Source organism: Callospermophilus lateralis, unplaced genomic scaffold, assembly GCF_048772815.1.
Source record: "Callospermophilus lateralis isolate mCalLat2 unplaced genomic scaffold, mCalLat2.hap1 Scaffold_169, whole genome shotgun sequence".
Taxonomy (NCBI): domain Eukaryota; kingdom Metazoa; phylum Chordata; class Mammalia; order Rodentia; family Sciuridae; genus Callospermophilus; species Callospermophilus lateralis.
In genome coordinates, this window is record NW_027512767.1 from 364390 (window position 1) to 391193 (window position 26804).

Below are 26804 nucleotides of genomic sequence, written 5' to 3' on the forward strand. Positions count from 1 at the left end.
AACACTCTGGAAGTAGAATAGTGTCTGTAGTGGAGGTAGGGGGCTGGGCATTTCACTCTATATATCTCTTCAAAAACATCTGATCACCCCATCCTGCAACTGTTGGAGACTCCTAATTTCTCAGGACCTCTGCTACTGTTTAGCAGCTTGGTAAGTGTTGCCCAGCAAAACCAGGATTTGCAACACTGATGGGAGTCACAGTCATTGGGAAGTACTCTGTATTCTTTGATGCAGCAGCCCATGCTTTAGTGACTTCTGTGCCCTAGCAAGTGGGAGAGGGAAGCTGCAGGCAGAGCATGAAGAAACACAAAGAATGCATTTCTAAAAGTGGCTGAGCCAGGCTGAACTCTTGGCTAGTAAGAGCTAGAAGAAATAGAGCAACAGCCATTTCCATTTTATAGATAACAAAACAGAGGCCCCGACAATCTAGGTAACTTCGTTTTGACTGCCAGTAGACGCTGCCTCTGATCCCTGATAAGGAGGATGTTTCTTCCTGTGGAGATGTCCCAGTGAAATGCCTGATCAAGAAGTCATGAATTTCTGTTGCAGACTTTCGAAAGATGTGGCTTTTGAGGATTAGGTACAGCTAAGATCCTCTGTAGGGCTAACTTCTTCTTTTAGTCCCAATAACCACCAAGGTACTATTTATCAAATAATGTTGCAATTTGGGATCTGATTTCTGACTAGTCCTTTATATAGAAAACCACTGGTAGGAAATAAGGGTGACATTTTCCAAACCTTCCTGGAAAATATAGATACAAAATGAGAATGAAGCAGATAGAGTCGTCCAGATTTCCAACCAGCATGATCATTGCTATAGAAAAATCGGTTTATAACTATTCACTTCTTAAAACCTTTCACTATTTATTGCTCTGCTGTTCTTTGAGGAAAAGACCTAAGTCCTTGTCGTGGCATTTGAGGTCTTTCCTGTGTGGGCGCTGCCTGTCTCATCTGTCTCACCTCTCAGTATCTCACATATTTTCCTTCCAGCCTAAGTGGGTTCCTACATTTGGACCCACCTCAGTACTTTGAAAGACATCTTTAAATTGTCTGGCTCATTCCCACATTGTCCTCCCATCTCAGCTAAGTTAGTATTGGATCTGGGAGGCCTTCTCTGAGCTTTGGAGATTGAGTTGGGTCTCCTCCCTTGCCCAGTCCTGAATCATGTCAGCTATACCGTTCAGTTTCTTGTTCACTCTTTCTCTTTAGATTATAAGCTTCTTGTAAGAATGCTGCTCTTTTTTCAGTTTTGATTCTATAGTCACCAGGAAGCGGAATCCACTTGTACTAGTTACTATAAATGGGATTTGTGGTGAGAAAATATATAAAGCAATAAAGAAATCCTGGTGGAAATCTAATATTTGTAAGGAGCTGTCCCTATTGTAAAAGAGAAGGTCTTTCGAACTAATCAGACAGAGAAAAAAAGTTTAGAGTAAAAAGGGTTATTTTAAGTTTATCTTTGGGGAATATATACCCCTTCCCAATTCCTTCTTATTTGATGTTGAGAGCCACAGCCGAAGGGGCTCCAGCAAACTTTCAGACTGCCAGCTGATGACTGGCTCACAGCGGCCCCAGCAACACCTAGCTGATTGGCTCCTCTGTGGAGATGCTCATTGAGCTGTTTCCCTGCCCTTTCAGACTACCAGCAGATGATTGGCTCACAGCGGCCCCAGCAACAACTAGCTGATTGGCTCCTCTGCGGTGATGCTCATTGGGCTGTTTCCCTGCCCTTTCAGACCACGGAGCTGCTCATTGGGGGACTTTTTTGGCTCCGCCCATGCGACCCAGCCAATCGGCCTCAAGAGCAGGAGGATTGTGGGAAGAAGAGGTTGTTGGGGTGTGTGGCTTGTGGGAAGCCGGTGGTGGCAGTTGGGCTCTGAGGGTTTTTTCCTGAGGAGCTGTTTTGTTTATCTTGTGTGGTTCTAAAAATAAAGTTAGTTTCTTTTGACAAGTGGCTCCTGAATTGTGCCCAGCCAGACTGCGGCATTTGGTGGCTCGCACGGGGAGCGACTGAGGGTAAGTAAACCGCTCGCCCCTGAGGGCAGGGTGAGAGGATGGGGAGCCATTTTAAGATTCCTCTTTTGTTTTGCTTCATTTTTGTTTTAAGTTGCCTGTCCCTGGAGATGAGTGAGACGGAAGAAAAACCGCTCACTTCTGAGGAAAAACTATTTACATCTGAGGAACAGATAGGGAGAAAGGACGGATGCACATGTCAGGAGGATAGAAAGGCTATAATGAATTTTTGTTGTTCCATTTTTATTTCATTCTGTCTCGGTTTTATTTGGCGTCATCTTGTTGGGTTGTATTATAGTAGAAATACGGGATCAGAAACTAGTAAAAAACAAACTGAAAGAGTGTTAAGTAAATTGTTAGAGGAAGAAGGCATCTCAGTAAAATCAAGAACAGTCAGGGCATACGTTGATACAATGCAAAAATGTAGCCCATGGCTTTTTAAGGAGGAGTTATTAAATATATCACAATGGAACCATCATGGTGAAGATTTAAAAAGAATAGAAAAGAACAGCCCAGGAACTCTGCCAGCTGGCACATTGGCATTGTGGGCGTTAGTATCTGGTTTTCTTAGTCCAAAGCCTTCAATTCAGACAAAGGTAGAGGAAGGAGAAGACATATTGATTCAAGTAAATGAGGAGGTCTCTCAAGTTAGTCAGAAAGAGGAAAAGATTCAAGTAAAAGAGAAGGTCTTTCGAACTAATCAGACAGAGAAAGAAAGTTTAGAGCAGAAAAAGCCATCAGGGGGAAAGTTACAAAAGGAGACTGCTACTAAAACCTTTCTATCACCAGAGGGCTTAAGTGTCCAACCAACAGCACCACCTCTACAGGAGACTGCTACTAACACCTTTCTATCACCAGAGGGCGTAAGTGTCCAACTGACAAGGCCACGTCCATATGCTGAGAGGCCCCCAACCCCCGCAGTGGATAGTTCAGATCCTGAGACAGGATCTCAAGTATTAACATGCCCTGTATTTGAGGTAGGAGGGCAGCGAATTTACCAGACTTTAAATTTCAAAACAGTGAAGCAGCTAAAAGAGGCTGTAACAACCTATGGTCCTCAAGCACCCTTCACTGTAAGCTTGGTCGAATCCATTACCAACTTGAACATGACGCCAGCAGATTGGGCTAATATGTGTAAAGCTGTGCTAAATGGAGGACAATACCTGTTATGGAAGGTTGCCAATGAGGAATTTTGCAAGGAGACGGCTAGGCGAAATGCAGCAGCTGGTTATCCTCAGAGAAATCTAGATATGTTGTTAGGAAAGGGACCTTATGAGGGTCAGCACCAACAAATTGCATATGATCCTGGTGTATATTTACAAATTGCTGTAGATGCAGTTAAGGCATGGAAGACTTTACAAGGACATGGAGGTTTACAAGGTCAATTATCTAAGATAATACAAGGAACTAATGAATCTTATGCTGAATTTGTAGATAGGCTTATTCAAACAGCTACCAGAGTTTTTGGGAATACAGAACAAGCAATGCCATTAATAAAACAACTGGCTTATGACCAAGCGAATCGTTGGTGCAGAGATATCATTAGACCATGGAAACATGAAGATTTAAACACATATATTAAATTATGTAGAGACATTAATGAACAAGAGCAAGTCATGGCAGCTGCAGTAAAACAGGTTTTAGATGCCAGAGACATTAATGAACAAGGGAAAATTGTGGCAGCTGCAGTAAAACAGGCTTTAGATGCCAGAGACATTAATGAACAAGGGAAAATTGTGGCAGCTGCAGTAAAACAGGCTTTAGATTCCAGGCCAAGAACATGCTACAATTGTGAACAAACAGGACATTTTAAAAGGAATTGCCCCATAGGAGGAGGGTTTAACAAAACTAGGTATCAAAGGAGTAGAATACCGGGTATTTGCCCACGATGCCGTAGAGGGAGACATTGGGCTAATGAATGCCGTTCTCAAACCACCATAGAGGGTACTACATTATCAAAAAACGAACAAGGACCAAGTGTTTATCCACGATATCGTGGAGAAAGGCATTGGGCTCCATTGCCAAAAAATGGACAGGGGGGCCCAATGCTCCGGGGCCCAAAACCACAAATATACGGAGCACTGGAGGAATCCAGCAACCCCATCAGGGTAGTGCCCAGGACACATTGTCCATCAGATCCCTCATCAGACAAACCAGAGGGAGCGCAGGGTTGGACATCTGCGCCTCCGCCAGATCAGTACTAACTCCGGAGATGGGAGTTCAAATCATTCCCACAGGAGTGAAAGGACCTCTTCCCAAAGGAACAGTAGGCTTATTATTGGGACGCAGCTCTTCTACTCTAAAAGGACTTATGATAAGTCCTGGGGTAATTGATCCCGATTATGAAGGTGAAATAAAAATTATAGCCAGTTCTCCAAATGGTATATCAGTAATTTCACCAGGAGATAGAATAGCACAGTTACTAATAATACCAAGCCTACATGATAAATTTTCCAGTCGTGCTATAGAAAGAGGTTCCAAGGGATTAGGCTCCACAGGTGTAGATTGGGCTATGCTGTCTTTAAATTTAGATTCTCGCCCCATGCTAAAACTAAATATTCAAGGACATGAATTTAATGGGCTACTGGATACAGGTGCAGACCTTAGCATCATCTCTCGTCAAGAATGGCCAAAACATTGGCCATTACAACAAGCCACTCAAACGCTTCGAGGCCTAGGAGTGGCGACTAATCCCCATAGAAGTGCAATGGTATTAGATTGGAAGGATCCTGAAGGATGTGAAGGAACTATACAGCCATATGTATTGGATCATCTTCCTATAAATTTATGGGGACGAGATGTCCTAGATCAATTAGGTTTGACATTAACAAATAACATCAACCAAAATGCACCCACTATTATGACTAGACAAGGTTTTAGGAAAGGAAAAAGATTAGGAAAACAAGAACAAGGTATAGCAGCACCAATACAAATAGATCAAGGAACAGACAGACATGGGTTGGATTTTCAGAAAGGGCCACTGAGACAATAAAAATTACTTGGAAATCAGAAAGACCAGTAAGGGTTCCTCAGTGGCCCCTGACTAAAGAAAAGATACTAGCAGCCCATGATCTGGTCAAACAACAATTAGCAGAAGGACATATACAACCTTCTGTATCTCCCCATAATACTCCCATTTTTGTCATCAAAAAGAAATCTGGTAAATGGAGATTATTGCAAGATTTAAGAGCCATTAATAATGAGATGGTTATTATGGGACCTGCTCAATCGGGGATTCCTCAATTGTCTGCTTTGCCAAAAACTTGGTATGTTTTAGTTATAGATATTAAAGATTGTTTTTTTTCAATTCCAATTCATCCTGAGGATAGTCCACGTTTTGCATTTACTATCCCTGCACTGAATCATGAAGGTCCTGATCAGAGATATGAATGGAAAGTACTCCCTCAAGGGATGGCTAACAGCCCAACTATGTGTCAAATTTATGTTAACAAAGCAATCCAGCCACTTAGAAATCAAAATCCTGAACTACAAATATTTCACTATATGGATGATGTATTATTAGCACACAAAGCTAAAAACACATTGCTAGACTGTTATGCCACACTTACAAACTTATTAAAAAATTATAATCTAGAGATAGCAATAGATAAAGTACAATTAAATTTTCCAATTAATTATTTAGGAGTTCTATTATCCTCAACCATGGTCCGTCCACCAAAAATTCAAATACGAGTAGATCAACTCAAATCACTTAATGACTTTCAAAAGTTATTAGGAGACATAAATTGGATAAGGCCTTATCTAGGTATACCAACAGGAGAGTTGGGACCTTTATTTGATATCCTAAAAGGTCCATCAGATCCAAATTCACCCCGAATGTTAACGCCTGAAGCAAGAAAGGCATTAAAAATCATTGAAACATATATGGAAAATATGCATTTGGATAGAATTGATATAAGTTTGCCTTTATTATTTATTGTACTACCAACAAAAAATATTCCTACAGGAGTATTTTGGCAAGAAGGCCCATTATTATGGATACATTTATCTTATTCTCCTAACACTATTCTTACTAGGTATCCTGAGGCTGTAGGACAATTAATACTCAAAGGAATAAAAGCAGCAAAGGGAGTGTTTGGAATTTCTCCCAATAAAATTATTACTCCATATACTATGAATCAAATTGATGAGTTAGCTAATGAGTTAAATACTTGGGCAATAATCATGTGCAAATCTAATGTTTCATTTGATAACCACTTACCATCTAATCCTTTATTGTCTTTTTGGTCATCACATCCTGTAATTTTTCCAAAAATGACAAGAAAAACACCTATCGGGAATGCTCCAAATATATTCACTGATGGATCAAATAATGGTACAGCAGCAATAGTTACACCTGATCAAACTTTTACATTTTTAGTACCCAAACAATCAGCTCAAAAGGTAGAACTTAAGGCAGTATTACAGGCTTTTGTGATGTTTAAAAATTCTGTATTTAATTTATTTTCCGATAGTCAGTATATAGTTAATGCTATAGTATCCCTTGAAGATGCTGGTAGGATTTCCCCTTCCTCTACTATTTTCTCTTTGTTTTCCACTATACAAAGTCTAATCTGGGACAGAAAAGATCCATTCTTTATAGGACATATCAGGGCACATACAGGATTGCCTGGAGCCCTTAGTTTGGGCAACGATTTAGCAGATAAAACTACACATGACATACATATTTTCTCTACACTAGAAGAAGCTATAAATTTTCATAAAAAGTTCCATGTCAATGCTAATACTTTACAAAAGCGTTTTAAAATAACTAAGGAACAAGCTAGACAAATAATAAAACAATGTCAAAATTGTGTGACCTTTTTACCACAAGTTAATCTTGGAGTCAATCCTAAAGGATTGATACCTAACCATATTTGGCAGATGGACGTCACACATTTGCCAGAATTTGGAAAATTAAAATATTTGCATGTTACAGTTGATACTTCTTCTGGATTTTTGATGGGCTCCCTTCATGCCGGAGAAAAAACTAAAGATGTTATAGCTCATTGCTTACAAAATTTTGCCACTGTGGGCGTTCCAAAACAGTTAAAAACAGATAATGCCCCTGGTTATACTTCTACCTCTTTGAAACAATTTTGCTCATCATTTGGCATTACTCATATAACAGGAATCCCATACAATCCACAGGGACAAGGCATAGTTGAAAGAGCTCATCAAACTATTAAAATGTACTTATTAAAGCAAAAAGAAGGAATTGGGAAGGGGTATATATTCCCCAAAGATAAACTTAAAATAACCCTTTTTACTCTAAACTTTTTAAATTTGGATTCATCAGGGCTTAGTGCTGCGGAAAGGCATATGTGTCCAAAAAATGTACATAAGCCCAAGGTACTTTGGAAGGATATTCTAACAGGACAATGGAAAGGTCATGACCCAGTAATTGTCTGGAGTCGGGGGTCTGTTTGTGTGTTTCCACAGGGAGAACAGCAGCCGATTTGGATTCCAGAGAGATTAACTAAGGTCCTGACCCAGTGATTGCCTGGAGTCGGGGGTCTGTTTATATGTTTCCACAGGGAGAACAGCAGCTGATTTGGATTCCAGACAGATTAACTAAAGCGATTTCTACAGACCAAAAAGAAGATGTGATATCCAGAACTCCAGTTTGGTTATTCTTACATCTGCGACAGAACCAGAATGCTTTTTTCAATATCTATTTTATTATTGCCCTTTCCCATATTTTTTTTTTGAGCTCATACAGACCTAGGTTAATGTTTTGCTGATCAGTTCTATTTTTTGACTATAGAGTTTTTAAACATTGCAATGGAGATTTCACCTGTAAAAAGTTATAAGGCCTTTACTATTATGTTATGTGTCATATGTATTATGTGTGCACACTTGTGTTTTGTGTTTGAATGTACGTATGTCCATATGTCATATATGATGAGCGCTCATGAAAAAATGGATCCAAATATTTTTTTTTTTATTCACGTGATTTAAATGGTTTAATTTAAATTGGGTAAACAGCTGTTGAAGATTGTTTTAAAATGTGAACAAAAAAGGAGGTTAACAGATCTGTTTGTTTACTTTCACCTTTCCTTTTCATTATATTTAATAATTCTCTTAAAGATAATGTAAATTGTTAAGAAAATTGTTTTCTTTTAATGCCTTCTGGAACGTTACATAATTTTTTCTTCAGCCATTATTGCCAAAATTCCTATCTTCATCCCAGTGCCGGTGAAGACAATGTAAATTGTTAAGAAAATTGTTTTCTTTTAGTGCTTTCTGGAATGTTACATAATTTTTTCTTTAGCCATTATTGCCAGAATTCCTATCTTCAGTGAAGACAATGTAAATTGTTAAGAAAATTGTTTTCTTTTAGTGCCTTCTGGAATGTTATATAATGTTATATAATTTTTCTTTAGCCATTATTGTCAGAATTCCTATCTTCATCCCAGTGCATGAAGACAAAGATAAAACCAATCTACAGCTTCTGCAATAGCCATCACTGAACTGCTTGCAGAACTTGCCTGGACTATGTATCACTTATATGCATTATGAACTCACTTGTATGCATTGTGAACTATCTGTTGGTGCAGCAACTTCTGGTAGTGTTGGGGTATACATGCTGATGGTGTCATCGGTGGTACAATTTTTCCAAAAGGAGCCATCAACTGGCTTGGTGTATCTTCCTCCCTTCTGTTTGTCATGATCGTTCAGCTAAAATTTGGGGGCCAACAGAGGTGAGGCAAAGAACCTCACCCCCCCGCTGGTACGAAGACCTCTACACAGGTGTGGCTGTATACTGGACTGGTAGTCAATGACGGGTAAGATCCAATTACTATGGTACCAACCTAAGACAGGAGGCTGACGCCTTGAGGTCAGCTCATCCAATAACGGGTAAGGACCATATGTACTATTGGACAACCTAAGGCAGACACGGTCCCTAAGCCACATGCTTCTTGTTTAAACAGAGAGGGGGAGATGTTGAGAGCCACAGCCGAAGGGGCTCCAGCAAACTTTCAGACTGCCAGCTGATGACTGGCTCACAGCGGCCCCAGCAACACCTAGCTGATTGGCTCCTCTGTGGAGATGCTCATTGAGCTGTTTCCCTGCCCTTTCAGACTACCAGCAGATGATTGGCTCACAGCGGCCCCAGCAACAACTAGCTGATTGGCTCCTCTGCGGTGATGCTCATTGGGCTGTTTCCCTGCCCTTTCAGACCACGGAGCTGCTCATTGGGGGACTTTTTTGGCTCCGCCCATGCGACCCAGCCAATCGGCCTCAAGAGCAGGAGGATTGTGGGAAGAAGAGGTTGTTGGGGTGTGTGGCTTGTGGGAAGCCGGTGGTGGCAGTTGGGCTCTGAGGGTTTTTTCCTGAGGAGCTGTTTTGTTTATCTTGTGTGGTTCTAAAAATAAAGTTAGTTTCTTTTGACAAGTGGCTCCTGAATTGTGCCCAGCCAGACTGCGGCAGGATTTGTGGTGAGAAAATATATAAAGCAATAAAGAAATCCTGGTGGAAATCTAATATCTGTAAGGAGCTGTCCCTATTGGAACCACAGTGGGAATTCCTCAAGATGGCGCAGGTGTTTTGTGCCTCTCTGCTCCTCTGCACCCAAGTTCTATTTGCCCTTCTGTCTCCTGTTGGTTTCTTGAGCTCATACACATGACTGCATGAAGTTTCTGCATGATCTCACTTTGCCCATGTGGCCTCCGATGGCCCCCACCCCCCAGCCCTGGCAGGCACTCCTAATCTCATGGCTTTATTTCCTGCTCCCCATTCATTTGGTTCTCTGTTTCTCACTTGCAAATTTCTAAGCAAGCACACTGGTCAGCCTACTCACCGTTCTGAGCCAAGGCACACCAGTCAGAGGTCATCATCTTGTAGGTGGGGTCTCCTGGAGTCAGGTCCTCACCACAGACCAATCAAACATGTTTGGAGCTGGTGAGGTTCTATGGGTCAGAACCTGGCTGCCATGATGGGCATCTCTTATTTTGGTTTCTCTTCCTGTCTCTCTGCTGACAAGGATGTTAGGCATGTATATTTTATGGACTTGATGGTATTTTTTGTTGTTTTTCATTTTTTTAGATATCATTAATGGAGCTCGAGAAAAATGTGTATTGCCTCCTATGGATGGCTACCCCCACTACGAGGGGAAGATCAAGGTAAGGCTGAAGCATCACCTGCTCATTTCCATCATCCTCAATCTTCCACCCCACCCCCCCAGATACAAATGAGTGAGTGAGACCTGGAAGTGAGTTATTTAAAGGGTGCCTCCATCCTTCAGTATTGCATTGTGGCCATCATGACCCTTCTTTGCTTATGCCAACCCCATGGAGTTAGTCAACATTTACCCTCCATGGTCACACTGGAAGAGCCTGGCCCGCTTTGGGTGCCTGCCATAATGCTGCTTTCTTTCCCAGCCTCTAGTGGGTGGGTGCTTCCTGTGAGGGTTTCTTAGTGTCCACCTGCCCCCTACCCCTACCTCCCTGCCGTCTTAGTCCCAGGCTCCTGATCATTTAATCCAGGCTATAATTTTGGTGCCACATTTGCATTTGTGGTGAGTACCCAGCGATACTGGGCCACTCTTTCAGAGTTATCATTTTTTATTTTTTGGTGCTGGGGACCAACCCATGCCTCATGCATGCTACGCTCATTCTCTAACACCAACCTGCAGCCCCAGCCCAATGTTACATTTTTTTAAAAATCCATAGCGACAGTAAAGAGATTAGTGGTTGCCAGGGGATTGGGGGGGTGGGAGACATGAGGTAAAGCAGAAGGGATTATTTAGGCAATGAACTATCCCATTGATAATTTCATGGTGGATGCATGCTATAATACATTTATCTAAAGCTATGGAATGTACAACACCAAAGGTGAAGCCTAATGTGGATGATGGTCTTGAGTTGATATTGATGTGTTCATGTAGGTCACTGATTATAGCAAATGTAACACTCTAATGCAGGATGTTGATGGGAGTGCTGTGTTGTGGAGAAGAGTGCATAGAAGCTCTGTACCGTCCACTCACTTTTGCTGTGAACCTAAAACTGCTCTAAAACATAAAGTCTATAGTTAAAAAGAAAATTATATAGCCTGCCCAGTAACTTTCAGGGAGAAGTTTCAGTTTAGGTCTGCAGTTATTACTGTGAGACCAACCTGGCAAGCACTTGCTGATCTCCTTTGGAGCAGGTGCTCCCCGATGCTCAAATTGCACTCAGGCCCACCTGCCCACACTCTGTGTTTCAGGCACTGGTGAAACCCTAGTTTCCAGAAGATGTGCATTTGGCCTTGATAAAACTCTGCTAGGCATGGCCTCTCCTGGCCTCACTCTACAGCTGTGGCCTAGCTGAAGCCAGTGTCTTCCTGTGGGTGCTCCAGGTGTTGAACATCTGGTCATCGTGGCTCAGCAACCACTTGCTCTGTTGTTAAGCTATGGTTTGAACCATTCACCCTGCTATCACCCTTTATACCCCTCCTTCTCTCAGCAGATGGGTAGGAGCCCAGGGAATGGAGAGCTGAAAGGTGTTCATGTGTGTGCTTGTCATTTCAGTGGATGAAAGATATGTGGCGCTCGGATCGCTGCTACGCAGACTATGGAGTGGATGGGTCCACCTGCTCATTTTTTATTTACCTCAGTGAGGTAGGTAAGTAGCTCACTTCCTGTGGCTCCTGGCGGGGTGCATGTGTGTGGTTAAACTGTTTTGTGGCTGAGCCTGGAATTTGAAAAGTTTCAAAATGTGTAGTGTTGTTTTTATATGGAGGAACTATGGTCTTTTTGTCATTATTCTCCCCACCTCTCAAAAGATTTTTTTTTTCATTAGTAGAAAAACAGGCCTGAGTGAGCTGTTCACTTTTTCCTTCAATTTTTCCTATTGTGAAAAACAGGTAATGTGAGATCTACCCTCTGAACCACGTTTAAGACCAATTCAGTGGCATTGAGTACTTCCACAGTATTGTGCAAACATCAGCGCCACCCATCTCCAGAATCATTTTCATCTTGCACAACTTAAACTCTGTACCTAGTTAGCACTAATTCCACACCTCTGTCCCCTAGCATCTAGCAGTCATCATTCTACTTTCTGTCTCTTTGAACTTGACTATTCTAGTTACCCCCTAAAAACAAAATCGTAAAATTTGCATCTGGCTCACTTCACTAATCTTCAAGTTGTAGTATGTGTTAGAGTTTCTTTCCATTTTAAGACTGAACCATATGCCACTGTGTTTATATACTACCATTTGCTTATTTATCCACCTATCTGTGAATGCTTGGGTTGCTTCTCCATTTGGCTTTTGTGAATAATGCTGCTTTGAGCCTGGGTGTATAATTTTCTCTTGAATACCTTGTTTTTAGTTTTTTGGAAAGTATATACCCAGAAATGGAATTACAGGATGATTCAATAATTCTATTTTTCATTTCTTGAGGACCTGCTGTATTGTTTTCTATGACAGTCATACCCTTTACATTGCCACCAAAAACAAGGGTTCCAGATTCTCCACATCTTCACCAATACATGGTACCTTCTGTGTTTTCGACAGTAGCCATCTCTATGGATGTGAGTGATAAAACTCATTGTGGTTTTGGTTTGCATTTCCTTTTTTAGTGATACTGAGCTTCTTGTCATGTGGCCAGAGTTAGCCATTTTCTTAAAGGTTGAATTAGTTACTTTTGCCTTCTCTTACTTCTGTTATTGCACCCTTGAATTTAAATAGAAGCTTTGTTTGTTTGTTTGTTTGTTTTAAATAAGGATTGCAGAGCATTTTCCAGACCACACTGGATTTGCTATAGGCTTCAGTGATCTTCATTTCACCTTTAGGAAAGTCAAGGAGTGGAGAAGTGTTAAGGTCTATACAGAAGCAGCTGAAGGGGAAGAACCTCTAGGGGACCAAACCCTGCTACTTCTCCTTCTCCCACTGATGGCCAGGCCAGCCCTCAGGGCTGATGAAACAGATGAAGACCAGTTTCAGAGAATGCAGCTCAGTGGGCTTTCTGCTGCCATTTCTTTTTCATCCTATCCTATTTTTGTGTGCTGTTGATATTGCCATTTATCCAACATTAATAGCTCCCCGGTGCTCCATGGAAAATGACTCCAGTTTTGAAGCTAAATTAAATGTGTTTGCCATAGTTTTCATTGTGATGTTACAGGGCAAGTTCCCATTGTAGAGCTGAGGCCACTAGAGTGGTCCTTTCTTGCTGGCTCTTTCAATCACATCAGACATGTCTCTCAAGAGTACTAGGCATACTTTCATTGAAGGGATAGGAAAAGGGGACACTCTCAAGGAGAGAGTGAGTCCTCTCAAAGAGGAGATGAACAAAATGCCCCTCCTTCCCTCAAGTTTCATTGAGGGTCCAACGAGAGTTTCCAGAGAGTCCCACCCATGTCTACCTCTTGACTTTTGACTGACAACAGAATGATATCAGTCTTCTAAGTCCTCACTGTGCATGGTAAAGGTCCAGGACAATGTTAGGTCATTTTGGCCCATGCTGGTCACAGTGCTAATTGGGTCCTCTTGTTATAGATTTTATGGTTAGGGTGAATTATCCTTATCTCCCTGACTTCTTTTCTTTTAATATTTATTTTTTAGTTGTAGTTGGACACAATATCTTTATTTATTTTTATGTGGTGCTGAGTGTTGAACCCAGGGCCTCACTCGTGCTAGGTGAGTGCTCTACCTCTGAGCCACAACCCCAGGCCTCTCCCTGACTTCTGAAACCTGGTCTGTGTAAGGGTCACAAAAGTCCCCCCTTCAGAGTAACTTGTGTTCTTCTTATGGGCATTTTGAATCCACATTTCTTCTGCATATGAAGTTTAGCTTGGTAGGACCAGCTTATAGAATGATCCCTTAACCTCATATTCTCACCACTTGGGTCTCTTAGTGGGATTCAGATGCCTTTCTTTTCTGTTTCATAAGGTGACAGGAGCAGACCTCTTTTGATTACAGAAGTCAGGTCAGTATTAGTATTCAGCGTGCCAGCATGTATCCTTGCATTCTATGGAGTTTGCCTCTCTTTTTTGATCATTCCCTCTTTCTTTAGTACATTTAAATCAGACTTTTTTTTTGTATAGTGCAGGGGATTGAACCCAGGGCTTCTCATATGCTCTATCACTGAGCTATACTTCCAGTCCCACAGACTTTTTAAAAAAATTTTTTGACAAGTTGTTCAATGGCCACTCTGTGGCCATCATGAGAACCCCAGAATAAATGAGTTTAGAACCTCTTGGAAATTAAAAGTTCAAGAGTTGGGCTTGTGCTTTGCCTCATTAGCAGGCTGCTAGCAAATACATTTTTTATTTTTATGTTTTTATTCTACTGAAGACTGAACCTCTACCACTGAGTTACATCCCCAGGCCCACATCTACCCCTTTTTTTAATGTTGAGACAGGGTGTTGCTAAATTGCTGAAGCTGGCCTGGAACTTGCAATCCTCCTGTCTCAGCCTCCTGAGTTGCTGGGATTATAGGCATATGCCAGGGGCCATCTGACTACTGGTTATCTCTGTGTGTTTCTTATATGTGACTTGGGTGGCCTGTGGCCTAAGTTATCATTCCCTTCTGTAGGGGGTTAAGGCTTGGGTCTACAAATTAACCTTCACTCCAGTGAGAAGTCAATTAGAAGTACTTTTCCTGCCCCAAGGGAGAGGCTTCTCATTCAATTTAATTTTCAAGTTTTCTTCCCCTTTCCCTGTGATAGAATATATTCAGAATCCAACTGTGCACTATGATTGACAAACCGAGCCAATTTCACACCTTCCCAAGAAGGAGAGGACTGAGGACAGAATAGAGGATTTTACATTCCCACTTCAACTTCCTCTCCATCTCTGAGGCAGGAGCTGGGAAGCTGTCGGGGTGAAGTAAAGACCACTGAAAAGCCAGGTGCAGTGGTACATTCCTGTAATCCCAGCAATTCAGGATGCTGAGGCAGGAAGATCATATGTTCAAAGCCAGCTTCAACAACTTAGGGAGGCCCTATGAGACCCTGTCTCATAAAAAAATAAAAGGTCTGGAGTTGTTGCTCAGTGGTTTAGTGTCCCTAGGTTCAATCCACAGTACGAAAGTGGGGGGGGGGGACTCCACCTGCTAGAAAGGGACTGCAATTATTCATGATCTGTTCCCTTCCTTTGAGACCACTGCCCACTCCCAGTTCCCAGGGGAGCTGAAAGGAAAGAAAAGCAAGGTTCTGAAGCAAAACTGAAAGGACTGCTGGACAGACTTGGCTCTGCATGGGTCATCTGTACTTACTTTGGAGACAGAGTGTTTCCTTTGAGGACCTGATTCTTGTAGTCACAAGGTGTGGAATGGGAATTCATTACTCAATCACTCTTTTCTGAAGATGATCAGGTTTTCCCTTTTGTTTAGGCAAATTCTAAGTGAGCACTTCTTGAACATCTGTCATAATCATCTATTGTCAACTACTGAGAACTCATTTTCTTTCCATCATGCTGTGTGCTCATCCTAAGAGTCAGATGGGAGAGGAAGAATGATCCAGGAAGGATAGAGATGGTTTCTCTTGGGAGAGTGCTAGGAACCTCTTTTTTAAGTTTTATTCTAAAAATAACCCTGAACCAGGACTTTAAAAAAATTTTTTTAATCAAAGCATCATCAAGTTACCTTATAAGAGTTCAAAAGTTTCACTGTGATGGTCACTTCAATAGGATTACTTACTGCCTGAGAGCCTCATAACTGAACTTCAGCTTCCATTTCTCCTGTTTTCTATGTTTTGTGATTTTGGGAAAGTGACTTAACTTCTTCATGCCTGGGGTTCTTCCTTTAGTACCTATTAGTTTTAATTTTTGTTTGGTTTTGAAAGACCTTACCTTGAGTGTATTGTGAGGATTCTCATTTCTATGAGAAAGTACTTAGAGCAGAGCCTAGAAATGGAAGACAGGCAATCAACATAACTGATACATTTATGGTTTTCAATGTCATCATTATTTGAAGAGAGTTGTGGTCTGTCACTTAGCCTTGGATGTTATAAGTGGGCTTTTGGTTCCATTTTAGAATTAAAATCAATGTATGGTTCTTGCTCACCAAATATGATTTAACTTTAGATCCTTTGACTTCTGGTAATTTAGAAATTCAACTGTTCCCTTGATGCTTTTTTTTAAATTGAAAAATAGAAATTGTCTAAGTTTGTGCAACACAATGTTTTGATACACTCATATATTGTAAAAGACCAAATCAAGCTAATTAGCATGCCCTTTACCTCACTTTTTTTTTTTAATGGAAAGCACATTTTTCCTTGCCTGTTTATCTCTGGATATGATGCTTGTGTTTGCATTTAAATTGGGAGCTGGTGGTTGGGGATGTGGCTCAAGTGGTAGCACGCTCGCCTGGCATGCGTGTGGCCCGGGTCCCGGGTTCGATCCTTAACACCACATACAAACAAAGATGTTGTGTATACCGAAAACTAAAAAGTAAATATTAAAAATTCTCTCTCTCTCTCTCTCTCTCTCTCTCTCTCTCTCTCTCTCTCTCTCTCCCCCCTGGTGTATATGGAGTCAGTATACCCACTATAACTGTTAATGTGAAATTGGCAGAGATGGTTTCCAAAGCCAATTAATTCCTTCAATTAATTCCCATCTAGTATTTAAAATCCTAGATAATACCTCAGTCGTTGTTGGGGTTTGCTGGTCTGGTTTTGGTTTATTTTTTCCTTTTATGTCTCTCCCCCATTTACCCTTCCCCTCTCTCCTCTCTCCCTGTTTTCTTACTTCATTGAACCCTGAAGATTGATAATTTCCCATATCATATGCCAGATTTCTCTAGCAGGTGATAAGATAACCTAGAGGGATATCCTTATTTGGCTTCTCAACTTGATCAGCATATGCCCCAGTGACTTTTGTTCTAGTTATCCTATTGAAAGAGCCAATTCTTTTTTCTATCTATGTTTAACATTAGAAGTTTGACAGATCTCACAAGGAAATAAAGTAAAATGCCTCATCTTTTTAGTTACCTGGTGAATTGCAGCATCAGATGCAGAACTGTGTTTAAAAAAAATTTTTTTTTAGTTTTAGCTGGACACAATACCTTCATTTTCTTTATTTTTATATGGTGCTGAGGATCGAACCAAGGGCCATGCTCATGCTAGCCTAGCACTCCACTGCTCAGCCCCAACCCCAGCCCTGTCTTAATAGGTGGCATTCTTTCTTCCTTCCTTCATTCCTTCTTCTTAGGGTTGTCTCAGTGGCCAGATCCCACTGAATTACAGATTTAGAAACCTCCACTTTTGCCCTCATTATGTGTGATCTACAGATCATTTTTGGTTAATCATGTAGGAAGTGAAGCCATCAGAATGACTGACCCCTTATAGTATCCCTGTGACTGCTTGTTATATGTCTGACACTGCACTATGGCCTGGAATGGACAGGACCATTGTGGTGAAAGAGGTGCCCTTGTTTTGGGGGGTCTCTGGGTGGTAGAGAGAATGAAGCATCATTGAGCCCCCACTCTAAGATGGACACCTCAAATATCCAATCTCATTTAAACCACTCATCAGTTCCAATGGTTAATGGAAACCCAAGTCACAGATAGCTCAGACGTCTCTTTGCTGCTCCTTGGTCCCAAAGAAAACTCAGGCATGTAATTTATAGGAATTGACTTTGCATTCAGCCTTTTACTTAAATCACCTGGGTTTCAAATATGGCTCTATTTAGCATCTGAAATGCTTATGACCAGAATTTCAGAGAGTTTTGGATTTTAGAATATTTGCATAGGCTTTCCTGATTGAGCATCCTAAATCTGAAAATTTGAAACTTGAAATGCTACAAAATCTGGATTTTTTTTTGAGCCTTTCAAATTTCAGATTTGGGGATTAGAAACACTCAACAAGTGTATCATAAGCAGCAGAATTCTTTCTTTGTATTGGTAGACCACAGACCAGGCCAGTGGCAAAAGAGCAGAATTCCTCTTGTTACTCCTGCTGTCAGAACTGAGCACCATTTTTTTGCCTAAAGAAAGAATATGGGGAGGAGGAGGGCAGGTGGTGTAGCCTTTGAGATCCTTGGCTTCTGAAGATCTTCTGGAACCCTCAAGACTTGAGTGAGATACAGCAAGGACTGCTCCCCCTCCCCCATACATACACACCTTTCTCTCAGGGGGTTACATGAGATAAATGAGCCAAGAACTGCACAGACTTTAAATTATTCTGCAATGTAAATTATTTCTGCTTCAGTGCTGAAATTCACAGAGATTTACATTTTAGAGCTTACCTCTAATCTTGGAATAAAACACTTTTTCATCCTTGTTGAATTTTAGCCTTCAGGAGCAGGCAGATAAGGTTGTCTTCTTTTGTCTCCCTTTGCACCTCTCTTCTTTCTTTTTTACCTCAAAATTCCTATGAGAGAAAACCTTATTCTTTTTTTTGGATCATTTTCCTTTATCTTTTGTTTTTGTTTTTTATTGATTTTTTTATATATGACAGCACAATGTAGTATAATTCTTATTATACATATACAGCACATTTTTTCATATCTCTGGTTGTATATAAAGTATATTCACATTAATTCGTGTCTTCATACATGTACTTTGTATAATGATATCCATCTTATTCCACCATCATTTCTAACTCCATGTCCTCTCCCTTCCCCTCCCACTCCTCTGCCCTATCTAGTGTTTGTCTATTCCTCCCATGCTTCCTCTCCCTATCTCACTATGAATCAGCCTCCTTATATCAGAGAAAACATTTGGCATTTTGTTGTGGGGGATTGGCTAACTTCACTTAGCATTATCTTCTCCAATACCATCCATTTACCTGCAAATGCCATGATTTTATTCTCTTTTATTGCTGAGTAATGTTCCATTGTATATGTATGCCACATTTTCTTTACCCATTTATCTATTGAAGGGCATCTAGGTTTGTTCTACAGTTTAGCTATTGTGAATTGTGTGCTATAAACATTGCTGTGGCTATGTTTCAATAGTATGCTGTTTTTAAGTCCTTTGGGTGTAGTCTGAGGAGAGGGAAAGCTGGGTCAAATGGTGGTTCCATTCCCAGTTTTTCAAGGAATCTCCATACTGCTTTCCATATTGGCTACACCAATTTGCAGTCCCGTCAGCAACGTATGCGTGTACCTTTACTCCCCACATCCTCACCAACACTTATTGTTGTTTGTCTTCATAATAGCTGCCATTCTGACAAAAGTAAGATGAAATCTCAGAGTACTTTTGATTTGCATTTGAGAGAACCTTATTCTTAGTAGCTATGTTAAAAGGAAGGTGAATCAACTGTACAGTGTACCTTCTAAGGTTCATAATTCTCCTTTTATTTTTTATTAAAATAAGTCTAGATGGTTCTGAACTTGAACTCCTTTTCTAAGTGGAAGGACATGGCTCCTGACCCCCACCTGGGAAGTTGAACAGATCCTTAGTGTGTATCAAGAACTAGGCCTTACCTAAGACTGTCTTTTCTACAAATCCATAAATGCTTTGTGGTCTGGGCATCCTCTGTCCTTCTTAATCATCATGTATGTGTGCTTGCTCAGTATCAAGTCTCTGCTGAGTTCGTGTCCTGCTCTTTAGAAGTCCACAGTTCCACCTGGGTGGGAACCTCCAGGGACTGTGTTGCCCAGAGATCAAGCAAGAAGATCTTGAAGAATCAGAGCTGGTAGCAGTGAAATTCACTTGGGTGAATCCAGGAAATAAGACTTGTCAAGGATGAGGATGAAGGAGTCTATCCAGGAGAACAATAAAGAGGAAGGAGGGACATTGCAGGCAAAGACAATGGTACCAGGTGCAAGAGAGGCTGGGAATGACCAGAAGGAAATAAACCATAGAAGGAAAAGCTGGAGAGCTTGTAGCAAAGAAGCCCAGATTGTGAGGGGACTTGTGTATAGAGTTCAGAAAGGGGTCTTTTATCCAAATGACTGCAGGAACTTTAAAAGCCATTTCTATAGGAGAGCAAAATCTTCATTTGAGAAACTAGAGGGCGGATTGAAGGAGCTAGAGTTTGGAAACAGTATCTTACCTACTAGGAAGTAGGGCTTGAGGCAGACTCACACACAGTAGTCCCACCTCTCTAGGATTGCTGTCCATAGATTCATTTAACTGTGTTACACTGTGTTCTTAAAATAGTAAGTGGAAAATTCAAGAAACAACCAGTTTCTAAGTATTGGATGACTTTTATGACCATATGTTGTTATCATCATTTTCTTTTATTGTAAGCTATTGTCTCTCATTGTGCCTAACTTATTAATTAAAATTGATTATAGGTTCCTATATATAGGAAAGAACATAGTATATGTAGGTTCCCTTTCTATCTGCAGCTTCAGGCATCCACTGGGGTTCTTGGAACTATCCCTCATAGATAAAGAGAGACTACCATATTTTACTGTGGCAAAGGAAAAGTGTGAGAAGATGTGATGGAGCGTGTAACCACGCTGTTCCTCCGTTTTACCAAGAGCCATACAGACATGGGGGCAAAGTGGATACTGGACTCCTGGAGGTTTATAAGGATCTCTGCCTTAGCATCGTCTAGGTGACATAAAAGAAGTGGGCTTATTTGCCCTGCTCTGCCCAATGTGCCATTGGCCTTGGTTTACCTCACAGTAAACTAAACCCCCATGTCCCACCATTCCACCTTGTGGCTTCTTCCTAGCCTGGCTGATGTGAGCACTGACTGAGAAAGAGAAAGAGCAGGCAGCTGGGGAAATCAGGGAAAGCTCATAATGTGTGTGTGTGTCATCATGCACAATGGAACTTAGCTTACAGAAGTGACAACAGGATGGGACGGGTGCAGAGTGAAAGGAGGAGACCGGGAGCAGCAGAAGATGCACAAGATGGCCACTCAGTACAGTGGACAAGTCCACACATAATCTTTTGAGGAGGAATATTGCAGCAGTAGTAAAGGACTTCTATGTCTATTTTCAGTCTAGATGTGCTTATTCTACGGCCTTGTTTCTTAAGGAAAACGTGATGCATTATTGTACACACATGGCCCCAACTTACAGTTCGACTTGGTTCATTGGAGTATTAAATACACTTGTGATTTACCATATCATAGCTTAAGCTGCGCTTACCAGGATGTAGTCCCGTTGTAAGTCAAGGAGCATCTATAGTTGTAAAACCATGTAATAGACCAGTTTCTTAATTTGTGGGGAAGGAGGTGGAAGCTACTACTTTAAAAGTGATTGAAACTCCAGGAAGCACCTGATCACAAGTGTCCTTCTCAGATTCTTTGTGCTGGAAATGGCAGCCCAACTTCCCTGGCCTGGACCATAGCCAGGATGTGCTGACTCTTGGAACCCTGACGGAGGGCAAAGATGCCGCAGGGCTCAGAATTAACTGGTTCTGCAGACCAGGAGCCTTTCAGGGCCACAAACTCTCTCCCACTTGGCCTTGTATGTGTGAGGGCTTCATTTTTCTTTGAGTCTGGTCTCCGCAGGGTAGGATCTGCCCTTGCCTCCATAGCCCAGTTTTGCAGTCCAATTTCTATTGCCTGGAGAGGTCTTGACTCTCCATTACTGCCTGGTACATCCCAGGGAGAATTCCCCTGGCTCAGACTTACCAGGTACTTTCCACTAGACAAACAAACTTGGGGCAGGGCTGTAAATTCTTTTTTTGTTGTTGTTGTTGTTAATGGCAGGTCACCAGGTGCTACATGGATGTGTAGAAATAAAGTAGAAGAGGCTATGTGTGTTTGCAGTGTGGAACTGGGGTATTACTGAGGAAAAATACATGCCATCCATACTCCAATCTAAAGCTCAAAATACTGCCATTTCCAGAGGTCAAGCCTATACTCCCAGATGAAAGAGAAGTTAGACACAGAGCTTCTGCCTCTCCAGTTCTGCATCCTGCCTCCCCTGCTGCAGCGCTTACCAGTGTTGCTTAGATTGAATTGTTTTCCTAAATCTCTCCATCCTGGCTCTAAATATCTTCCTACAAGTTCTGCAATTGTGCCTGCCCCCAGCTATAGCCATAAACAGCCAAAGACACGTGACTGCGGTGCTCGTTGACTCCATCAGGGCTCTCTTTTCCCTTTGCATCTCCTGCCCCCAGATGAGGTTAGGTAGATTTAAATTTTAATCAGTTTGATCCGTTGTTTTTAATGGGAATTCAAATTGAACTAGGGACTGAAAATATTAGGGGGCTGCAAGTCGCACAGGTGGAACGTGGTAGCAGCATTTCCCCTGGCTCCAAGATGGGTGGTGGCTTGCTGTAGTGTGATCCTCAGTGCAAGCCCTTTCTGACTAGATCTCAGGAATTAGTAGGTGGCAGAGCATTGGGACTAAGCTTTTTTTTTTTTTAACTTTGGCCCCTTAAGTCAGAGAAGGAAAGCTTCCTAGAATGATTTCAACCCACTTCTTTGATCAATGGGACTTGGATCTTCCTTCTAAGCCTGGATGACCAAAACAAGGGAAAGGAAGGGGGTATATGCTAGAAGATGCCCCCATTCCCTGTATACCACCCACCTCTTTGGGCCTTCCCATGAGTTGAGGAAAGGCAAGCAGGGACAAGCTTAATTTAAGAAACCTCAGCCCTTAAACACAAAGGGTAGAGTACACATCACACACTGAAGATAAAAGGGGATCCCTGAACCCCTTGATGCCAGGAACTAAGCCTTACAGTGCGGTGACAGGGGTGAGGCCTTAGAGTCTTGTACATACTGGGTTTGGTTTATTCATGATCACATCTGTTTTAAATTTTTACATTTTACATGTGAAATATATCAAATATACAGATGTCTTTTCCACATTTTTTTACTGGTGTACTATAATTGTACATATTGATGGGATTTGTTGTTGTGTATTTGTATATGCACACAAGGTAACAATATAATTTGGCCAGTATCACGCCCCAGCACTTCCCCCCTCCCCCTCCCTCCCTCTCTCCCTTCCACTCCCTGGTTCCTTTCCTTTACTGATCTCCCTTTGATTTTCATTCCCTGAGATCCACCCCCACCTTTCTTTTTCTTTTCCTGTCCAGCTTTCACATTTGAGAGAAAACATATGACCCTTGACCTTCTGAGTTTGACTTATTTTATTTAACATGATGGCCACTTGTTCCATGCATTTTCCTGCAAATGCCATAATTTCATTTTTCTTTATGGCTGAATAAAATTCCATTGTGAAATATACAGAAGTCTTTAAAAACCAAGGCATTGTCTTAGTCCATTTTCTCTTAGCATAATAAAATATTTTAGTTTGGATAATTTATAAAGAACAGACATTTTTTTGGCTCATGATTCTGGAGGCTGAGAAGTCCAAGAGCACGATGCTGGCATCTTCTGGGGGCTTGGTGAGGGCCTCATGCTTCATCATAATATAGAGGAGGACATCCCCTGGGGAGACAGAGCAAGTGTGCCAGCTCAGGCCTCGCTTCTTCTCATAAGACCACTAATGTCATCTGGGGGCTTCACCGTCATGACCTCATCTAATCCTAATTACCTCCCAAAGGCCCACCTCCAAATACCATTAATATATGAATTTCTAACACATCACCTTGGGGAAACACATCTGAATCATAGCAGACATCCAAGTACCACTCAGATTTGTTGATGTTAGTACTTACAGTATTTTTAAACATGGAAATGATATATTACAAATAACACTGAAGCTCCATCTGCTTCTGTAGATCATCTCTCCTCTGTAATCAGTATCTGGAATTTAGTTCAAATCATCCTCCTACATGTTTTTGTACTTCAGCTACAAATGTCCATAATTGTGAACATTACCCACATGCATAATATTGCTTTGTAGGGTTAAGAATATACAGAAGTTGCATCCAGCCATATAGATTGTTTCACAATGGGTCCCCATACTGTTGCTCTCTTGCAGAAACCACAGACAAGTTACATCCCCTTTTGAGCTACAGGGAAGTATGTGGTAAGGTGCTGCTTATATTAATTGTGGCACAATCCAGATGAACAATCAGGGCCTGGAAAGAGACCAACTTGACATTCTACAGGCAGCATCAGCAGAAATTTGTGATTGATTTGATGCACATATTGGCAGGAATTGGAGTGAAGAATAATGATTATGGTCCAGGTATTGGTAGGGAGATTAATGCTGGTCACTGAGCTCAGGGGCAGATACAAGGATACTGCTCAGGTTAGGTGATGGGTCCTCTTTTAGACCTGTTGAGTTGGAAGCAACTACAGCATAACAGATGGAAAATTTCAGAATGCCATGAGATATTTGGACTTGAAATTCATGAGAGAGACCTGAGCTGGAAATGCCTTGTTGGGTTCCTTTAGCATCTCATGAGCGTTCACTTCAGGCATTATAATAGTTTGGTTTAAGAAACTTCAGTGGCACCTTTACCTGGAATAAATAGTGTGGTTCAGACTCACGAGATTTCTACCAAACTCTGACAAGTGTCAGCAAGAGAACCAAGGCTGAGTTAACTAATTACCATGTCAGCTTCAAAGGTTAGAGTTATACTTGAGACAGTTTTCCCTCCAATCATCCATGGGGATTTTCTCATTTGTGGGATTCTATAAATCCTCTCTGAATATAATTCCTGCTTTCTGACTGCACCATGCCTTAGTGTTAAAGAGTTCAAAGACTTTATTAGCCTTTATGTAGACTTCTTTCTATTTGCCCAAACTTGCCACCTTGTTATGCTTCAAGGTGCCCCAACCTTTCCTGGGATTTGCTGACAGTACATATGTAACCTAGTGTATCATTTCTTTCACAGACATTTACCCTGGGAACTCTACTCTTAAGTCTGCCGTGAATGGTTTTCTGCAGGGTGGGAAGCAGATGGACCATTCCCTATTCTGCCTGTAGCTTGCTGCAGATCTTACCTGGGGCCTGTGGTCCACCCTCACTATTTAGCAGCTGACTTTTCATGGGGCGGTGTCTCCTTTTTATAAGGGACAGATGCCTGTCCCCACCCCCAATCTCTGCCTCAAGGCCAGCAGGATGTCCTGAGAGGCCTCCTTTTGTGTGATTGGAATCAGCCCTCAGTAGCTAAAAATGTAGGGTGGGGTCCAGGAAGAGTTTGGGTAGCTGCTGCTGTTGAAAGTGTCCAGAAAGACCTGACACACTTAGAATAGGGAATGGCTGCTCGTGGGTGGGCCCTAGTTTTCTCTCCATCTCTTGCTTTTATCTTCTCCTCCTCCTCCTCCTCCTTCATCTCCCCCTTCCCCTTTGCCCCTTCTTCCTCTCTATTCCCCTCTCTCCCTCCTTTTCCTCCTTTCTCTCACTGGGATGTCTCAGTGCAGTCCCTCTCATTACCATCTGCCTGTGCCTACCCCCTCCTTCCCTTTACTACTTACTTGATTCTTTTCCCACACCACAATTGGCCTCTGGCTTCCTCGGGGCCTGTTCCCTGGTCTATGACCTCACAGATTCCAACACTGAATGACCTTTTTGCTATAATGTCTATCACCATCTGTCAGGAATCCCTCTGAGTCAGGATTCTGACTTTCTTCATCTGCTTCAGCCTACCACACCATCCCTGGGTCCCCCAGTTCCATTAGCAGGGGAGGAGGCAGGGTCCCTGAGAAGAGGTTGTGTGAGGCAAGAGTTACAAAACATGTCTACCATAAGAACCATATCCCAGAGCCCCTCCAATTAACCTTTCCCAGGTAGATGGCCCTAAGCATGGCTCAAACTCCCAAGTGGGAAGCTGTGATTTATAAATGGTTCCTCATCGCTATGCCCAGCAGCCTCACCAAACTTCACCTGGAATTAAACTTGCAGCTCAAGCGTTCATGTTATTTATATGTTAGTCTTCAGGGAGTAGCTTGCTTGATGCCAAGTCATCCTGATCTGTAAAATAGAGAATGTGGACTTGCTGTTGTATCCTTCATGAATATTTCTGATATATGATTTGAAAGTTTTCCCCTAGACTGAGAGTCCTGTGTTATAGTCACGAGGGCAGTGAGTGGCAGAGGGCAATTTGTGACTGGCTGCATTCAGAGCCTGCCTCCTCTTCCCTGTGCTCCATGGCTACTGTTGTCACACCCCATGTCCCTTATGGGTTTGAGTCACAGAACTTTCTATTAATAGATTTGCCTCAAGTGTCTGAAACAGGCTTAGAATGGGAAAGCCTTGTCCCACCTTCATACAACTGGAAAACATTACAGAACTTGAATTTTTCAGCTTTCAAATAAATAAATAAAACACCAAACAACCAAGCTGTACAAAATCCAGCTTGCACAACTTAGTCACACGGAAACACGAAGAGGAAGAAAAAGTGATCTGGTTTCCACTTTATAGGTGGTTTTGATTCAGAAAATATGCTTCAAATCCAGTTTCTACAAATACAAAAAAAGGGGGCTTGGTTTTGCTTCTAGAATAAAAAGTAAAACTACTCTTGAATGTTTCAGGTCTTACCAGAGTTTCCATTTATCCCTTTTTTTTACTTTTGCCTACCTGGATATTCTTCTCTCTCCAGCTACTGAGTCAATCGATACATATTGTGGGAAACTCTTCTCTCCCCATGATGAGAATTAAGTGGGATCCAGTTCCGACAACATGAGTTAATCATCACTAGAAATATTGGCAAGAGCTGGGGATGTTTGTATTCCTTGGGGACAGCTTAGCATCTCCGGATAAACATTCCAGTCCAATCTTCTACCTTCTCTGGGTCTTCCATCTCCAAACTCTCTCCTCCATAAAGAGGATGAGCCAAAAGCAACTTGAGGATCCCTGGTAATTTACAAAGTGAGGACGATACTTCCAAAGAGTGGCAATGAGTTGTCATTGGTACTCAGTAATGTGTTGTAATATAGTGTATTTCTTGCATAGTTATACAGTAGCAATATGACTATTTTTAACCTTAAAAAAGAAAGTCCAGAATTTGGATTGCCAAACTACTGCCATTTCCACGATAAGAATGCCCACCCCTGAGGCCTCTAGCTCTTAGAAGCTCCATCCTTCCAGACAGG